Source organism: Triticum dicoccoides, chromosome 6B (assembly GCF_002162155.2).
Source record: "Triticum dicoccoides isolate Atlit2015 ecotype Zavitan chromosome 6B, WEW_v2.0, whole genome shotgun sequence".
Taxonomy (NCBI): domain Eukaryota; kingdom Viridiplantae; phylum Streptophyta; class Magnoliopsida; order Poales; family Poaceae; genus Triticum; species Triticum dicoccoides.
The window spans coordinates 152,237,086-152,244,828 of NC_041391.1; positions in this window are offsets into that span (position 1 = coordinate 152,237,086).

The window sequence follows — 7,743 nt, forward strand, 5'->3', positions numbered from 1 at the left end:
GATCTACAAGGTATGTAGATGCATCTATTCACTCGTTGCTAGATGAACTCCTAGATGATCTTGGTGAAACGAGTAGGAAAATTTTTGTTTTCTGCAACGTTCCCCAACACGTACGACACCTCCGAGTTCAGCACACGTTCAGCTCGATGACGATCTTCGGGCTCCGATCCAGCAAAGCTCCAGAGATGAGTTCCGTCAGCACGACGGCGTGGTGACGATGATGATGTTCTACCGGCGCAGGGCTTCGCCTAAACTCCGCGACGATATGACCGAGGTGGAATATGGTGGAGGGGGGCACCGCACACGGCTAAGGAACGATCCGTAGATCAACTTCTGTTTCTATGGGTGCCCCCCCGCCCCCGTATATAAAGGAGCCAGGGGGGAGGAGGCGGCCGGCCAAGGAGGGCGCGCCAAGGGGGGAGTCCTACTCCCACCGGGAGTAGGACTCCCTTCTTTCCTAGTTGGAGTAGGAGAAGGGGGAAGGAGGAGGAGGAGGGGAAGGAAGGGGGCCGCGGCCCACCTCTTGCCTCCTCTCCTATTCTCCCTTATGGCCCATGTAGGCCCAATAACCCCCGGGAGGGTTCCGGTAACCCCCCGGTACTCCGGTAAAATGCCGATTTCACCCGGAACACTTCCGATGTCCAAACATAGGCTTCCAATATATCAATCTTTATGTCTCGACCATTTCGAGACTCCTCATCATGTCCGTGATCACATCCGGGACTCTGAACAAACTTCGGTACATCAAAACTTATGAACTCATAATAAAACTATCATCGTAATGTTAAGCGTGCGGACCCTACGGGTTCGAGAACTATGTAGACATGACCTAGAACTATTCTCGGTCAATAACCAATAGCGGAACCTGGATGCCCATATTGGTTCCTACATATTCTATGAAGATCTTTATCGGTCAAACCGCATAACAACATACGTTGTTCCCTTTGTCATCGGTATGTTACTTGCCCGAGATTCGATCGTCGGTATCCAATACCTAGTTCAATCTCGTTACCGGCAAGTCTCTTTACTCGTTACGTAATGCATCATTCCGTAACCAACTTATTGGTTACATTGCTTGCAAGGCTTATAGTGATGTGCATTACCGAGAGGGCCCAGAGATACCTCTCCGACAATCGGAGTGACAAAACCTAATCTCGAAATACGCCAACTCAACATGTACCTTCGGAGACACCTGTAGTACTCCTTTATAATCACCCAGTTACGTTGTGATGTTTGGTAGTACCCAAAGTGTTCCTCCGGTAAACGGGAGTTGCATAATTCTCATAGTTACAGGAACATGTATAAGTCATGAAGAAAGCAATAGCAATATACTAAACGATCAAGTGCTAGGCTAACGGAATGGGTCATGTCAATCACATCATTCTCCTAATGATGTGATTCCATTAATCAAATAACAACACATGTCTATGGTTAGGAAACATAACCATCTTTGATTAATGAGCTAGTCAAGTAGAGGCATACTAGTGACTATATGTTTGTCTATGTATTCACACATGTATCATGTTTTCGGTTAATACAATTCTAGCATGAATAATAAACATTTATCATGATATGAGGAAATAAATAATAACTTTATTATTGCCTCTAGGGCATATTTCCTTCACGCCACCACCGCCGCTGCCCGTCAACTCCACCACCGTCGCTGCCGCCAACTCCACCACCGCCGCCGCTTCATCGCCGGGCATTACAACCTCGCTCTCGGCGCCGATCTCCCCTGCACCCAGCACCGCGCCGGGCCACGGCCTGCCGCCACCCCCCGTCCAACATGCGCCGCCGTCACCTCCTCCTGTGCCGTAGCAATTTACGCCGGAGGCCATGGCCGGCGTGCTCAACGACTTGGTCGTCGCGGTCCAGGGCATCCGCCTCTACTTGGCTAGCCTGTACGGTCCGCCCCTACAACTCCATCCGGCTGTGACCGCGGGACAGCCGGCGCTGCCATGGTATTCCGTCCCCGCGGCCATCACCGGGGGTTACCCGACGCTGCCCTCACCGGCGGCTTCCACGCCGCCCTGGCCCCAGTGGCCGACGCCAGCGCTCGCGGTGCCACCCGCGCCGCCAGCAGCTGCCCAGGGCCCGCAGTGGCCGGCCTACTCCGTCCCCGCGGCCATCGCCGGGGGCTACCCGACGCTACCATTGCCGGCCGCTTCCACGCCGCCTTGGCCCTAGTGGCTGACGCCAGCGCTCGCGGCGCCACCCGCGCCGCCAGCAGCCGCCCAGGGCCCGCAGTGGCCGGCCTGGGCCACGCCACCCACCGCCTCGCCGTCCCTCCCGGCGGCCACAGTGCAGGTTCCGCCGCCGCCACCGCCCAGCCCTAGCCTGGGCTGGTCCGCGCCAGGCGGTCTTCTGATCCAGGAGGTCCGGTTCCCATCGTCACCATCTCCGCTTCCGGGCTGGCTCCACGGGACATCGCTTCCGCCGGTTTACATGGAGGCCCGGGAGCCGTCGGGTTCCCAGTTGCAGCCTGGGGCGTCGGGCGCCACGGGGGCCTACGCCGGCCTTCCCACCATGGACCAAGCACCGTCATCAGCTCTCCGCACCGCCGAGGCAGTGGGCCATGGCGCGCCAAACCAGCAGCCGCCCCGGTTCGCCAAGCTCGACTTCGCCACTTATGACGGCTCGGACGACCCGCTTAACTGGCTCAACCAGTGTGACCAGTTCTTCCGCGGGCAGCGCACACCCGCTTCGGAGCGCACTTGGCTGGCTTCCTACCATCTTCGCGGGGCCGCCCAGACATGGTACTACGCCCTCGAGCAGGACGAGGGCGGCATGCCCCCGTGGGAGCGCTTCCGCGAGCTGTGCCTTCTTCGCTTCGGACCGCCATTACGCGGGAGCCGATTGGCCGAGTTGGGCCGCCTACCTTTCACCTCCACGGTGCAGGATTTCGCTGACCGCTTCCAGGCCCTGGCGTGTCACGCGCCAGGTATGACGGCCCTGCAGCGGGCTGAGCTCTTCGTTGGCGGCCTTCCGGATCACATAAGCGTCGACGTGGAGCTTCGCGGACCCCAGGATCTCCAGTCGGCCATGTACTACGCCCGCGCGTTCGAGCGCCGCGCGATGGCCATCCAGCAGGAATCACCGTCCCGGACCGCTGGGTCGCTACCAGGGCCGGATTCCGCGCAGTGTTGGCCTACACAGGCTTCTGCGGCACCCCTCGTCGCGACCGCTGGATGCCCGTTCCGCCGGCTCACCTCACCGAGCTCCTCGAGCGTCGCCGCCAAGGATTGTGCTTCAACTGCGACGAGCCCTACAAGCCCGGCCATGCCTGCCCGCGACTCTTCTACCTAGAGGTTGCAGACTACATTCCGGAGGACGCCGTCGCCGCCGACCTGGCCGCCCCAGCTGTCGAGAAGGTGTTTGACGCTGGTTGATCGCCTCGAGGAGTTCCGCCAGCGCTTCCCCACCTTACAGCTCGAGGACGAGCTGTTTGTGCAGGCGGGGAGAAGTGTTACGGCCGTAGAGGCCCACCGGGCAATCTTAGCCCACAAGTTATCTTAGGTTAATTCTTATGCAAGTTATCTTAGTTAATTCTTATGCAAGTTATCTAGGTTATAAATATAGGCTGTAAGACTCTTTTTGGAGATTAAGCAATAAAGATAGTTCTATCATATTGCCCGGCTCCAGAGGAGCCGGAAACCCTAGCCGCACCTTTCCCTAGCCACCGCTGCCCTTCTCCTCCCTCGCGACGGCACCAACGCGCCGGAGCCGCCGCCCTCGCCCCCAACCCTCGCTGTCCTGCCCCTACAACCTAAGGAGCCGAGTCGGTAGGAACCCTAGTCCTACCACTTTGCAACAAAAATAAGAAACCAGAATAGAAAAGGAGCATGGGGTCGTTGGATGAACATAGACATGAAAAGCAAGATCAAAATCACCCTTTACATAGTGGAATTACAGCAAGTTTTAACAATGATTTTGCAGTAGATTTACAGTGCATTAGCAACAGTTTTATAGTGCAATAGCAGTAGATTAATAGTGAATTAGCAGAAGATTTACAGTAAAATGTTCACAGTAAAACATACTATATATTCCGATGAGATATTGCAGTGAAAACCACTGAAAATTACACTGTAAAACAGGGCAAATAGTATGAATTACAGTGTAAAATAAATGTAAGTACACTGACATTACACCGTAAATTACATAGAATAAATTCCAAAATGAAAATTACACTACAATATGGACTGAAATTTTCAGAATATGGCATTGCAAGTACACAGATATTTCAGTTATAAAAGCCCCTTCCATGTCCAATCTACGCAGACTAAATGATTTTCCAGTAGATTTAGAATGCATAAGATTTATAGTGCAATAGTAGTATATTTACAGTGAAATAGCAGAAGATTTACAGTAAAATGTTCACAGTAGAACATACTACATATTCCAGTGGAAACCAATTACACTGTAAAAACAGGGCAATTAGTGTGAGTTACAGTGTAATTACAGTATAAAAAAATGAAAGTACACTGACATTACACTGTAATTTACATAGAATAAATTACAAAATGAAATTACACTACAAATTGGACTGGAATTTTCAGAACATGGCACTGTAAGTATCAAGAAGACACACTGTAACCTATCTTGGTTGTAAATTACTGTGACCTATCTTGTCAATTACATAATGTAAGATGCCGCGAAAAATTCATCTCTAGCTTGTAATTTAGATCTTTCTTGACACTTTACATAGCTCAGAGGAAACACTGAAATTCAAGCAAAAACAATAGCTTTGCTTAAGAACATGATACTGAGTACTTCCATTTTTTCTTAAAATTTCAGGATCAAGAAGCTGAAGGAAACGAAGGGAAGCAAGAATGCGAGGACAGGAGTCATACCTGCAAGATGAAGAGGACGCACTCCTTCATGTAAGCCAATAATTGCTTCTTGTGGAAAATAAAATAAAGAAAGCAACGATCAGGTTATTGTATCTAACTGGTTTGTAAAAAATTGTATTTACAGAACGGGGCGTACACATTTACTGAACTTCCTCAAGCGCAGATGATGCACAAGGTAAAAAAGGAAATTGGAAACATTGCAAAAAGAGCACAGCCTATAAACACAAAAATTATACTTATGCATGCATTTTACCGCCCTACCTAGCAGGAAAATTATTCTGGATTCCAGGGAAGTACAGAAACTGACTACAATCTGGCGAACACTGCAACTAGCAATTATCAAACATGAACACACAACGACACGGTAAGCATTGCCCTCCAGATTAAAAAAGAATGCCTAGATGAGACTATTTTGCGTATATATGACTATAACACTGGTGGTGTGACTGAATGACAATGTTTGAGGGTTCACTTGTTGATGCAGGGAGAAACTGTGATGATGAGTGTTCACAACCCATGGGATGTCAGTCTATTTGACAACATGGAACCTGACAAGGTAGACTCACATGATAGTTAAGATGGCTGACTTGGACTAGCTAAAAAGTAACTTCTGGTGAAAATAATCCTTAAGATGGCTAAAACTAACAAACAATAAATACAGGAACCTGAAGAATCTTCATATGATACATCTGCAACACAAGCAACAGAGAAAGGGCTAAATCTACAAGCAACAGAAAGAAGTGAAGAGACAGAAAAACAGCAGCGAACTCAAACCGAAGAAGACAAGGAGTACCTAGATCTTCCTACGAGATGTTCCTATGAGATGTTTCATGTACAGAAAACGAATTTACAGTTAAATGTACACAGTAAATAGAAATCAAACTCCTAGATCTTCCTACAAGATGTTTCAGAGAATTTCAAAGAGAGTAAACTACAAACCATACTAGAAAAACTGGAATTGCGCAACATACCTACACTATTTACAATGCCATTAACACAGTAAAAAGCATACAAGCTGACTGTAAAAGAAAAAAAAATAAAAAATACTAACCTAATAAACAAGCATGGAATTACCAAATAAACACACACTAATTATCAAGAGCATAGTAAAAAGCATACAACCTTACTGTAAAAATAGAGAAACCAATTTTCTAGGCCTAGAAACTAGGTATTACCCAATATACTAATTACAGTAACACGATCACACTAAAAAAGCAGTCAAGTCACTATAAAAAGGCTATCCTAAAAGCAAGATACAACTTGGAATTTCCCGGCATACATGCACTAGTTACAGTTGAATGAGCACGGTAAAAAGCCTCAAGGCTCACAGTAAGTTGCTTTCAATCTTGCTGTAAAAGACCAAAACTAATTACAGTACCAAATAAAGATGTATGAATACAGAAATAGGACCATAACCAAAAAAATATATTTACATACCACATTACGGTCTCCTGCAGTAGTTATCTTCCGTTTCAAATATCTAACTTTCTACAAACCAAAAAAAAGAGTAAAATAAAAGGTATACAAGAACATATGGGATATGAGAACAAAAGATATATAAGAACACTTGTGATATTAAAACAGAGAAGAACATCGAATAGACGAGATCAAAAAGGCAAATCAGAAAAGTTTACTTACATGATTCACATAAATGTTGAACAATGTTGTGTCAAAAGTGCCATCATCCATAGAAGATTCCAACAGAGAGCAAAAAATAACTAAATTAAATAATTAGCAAGCGGAAAAGGCAAACTAAATAAGGAATAGATTTTAAAAAGGTGAGAAAATAAACCTGAGACATTTTAAAACAATCAGCATCTGCAAAATCGTCAGAAACAAAAGGATTATATGAACATTCAACACTGTCATCAGGAGAAACGTCATGGGGTCCCTGCCCACAAGCTTTACGCAATCTTGCCATCCAAACAAAATCAGAACTGCAACTAACAAAAAGATAAAATCAACAAATTTACATAGAGAATTACAGTGTAAATGCAATGACAATCTAAAGTACTTACATAATGGAAAATTCAAAAAACACTAGTGTAAATACAATGTAAAATCATATAAGTTACACATGGATATACAATGTAAGCACATTAAAATATGAAGCGTAATTACTGAAAATTACAAGGATATACAGTCCAAATTTACTAAAGATACAATAAAAGGACAGACCCAGTGCATAGAAGCTCCCACACAAGGTGGGGTCTGGGGAGGGATTATAGGAACCTAGTCTTACCCCTGCGAAGTCCAAATTTACTAAAGTTACAATATGATTACAAATACAAATTACAGTCCAAATTACTCAACCTGCGGGGTAATTACACTGACATTACATTGACATCTCTAAAGTTACTAAGCTCCCAGGAATTGAGAGCTCCAGGTGAATCGGCGTAAAGGAAGTCGGTCGTGAGACCGACTGTTAACGTGTGTCATGTTGCTTAGCTGTACATATGGGCCTGCTCGCAGAGTCGTGGCTGGGCCTTTTGCTTACGTGTTGGCAGGTGTGTTACGTCGGTGCCGTCGCTTCTAGATCCCATTAGTTTTGTGGGCGAGGCTGTGCGTCGGTTCGCACTTCAGAGAGGGCGGCGTCGGTGTTCATAGAGAGAGAGGCCTGCTGTTCTCCGCAATCGGTTATTCCGCTGGGGATTTCGTCTTCCAAATCGGCCTTGTCTGCTCTACTGGGCGGTCAGAGGTGTTCACGGCGACGTCTGGTTGTGGGGCTTCATCGGGCTGTTAGTCTTCCTGCGTTGCATCTGATTTGATTTTGTTTTCTTCGTTCTTGTTTCCTTATGTCTTGTTCTCTTGATTGTGGAGTCGATTGTGTGATGTAGGGTATTGCTAGTGTGAATTTTTGTGCGGAAAGGGGATTCTGGTTTTGGTTGGGGTT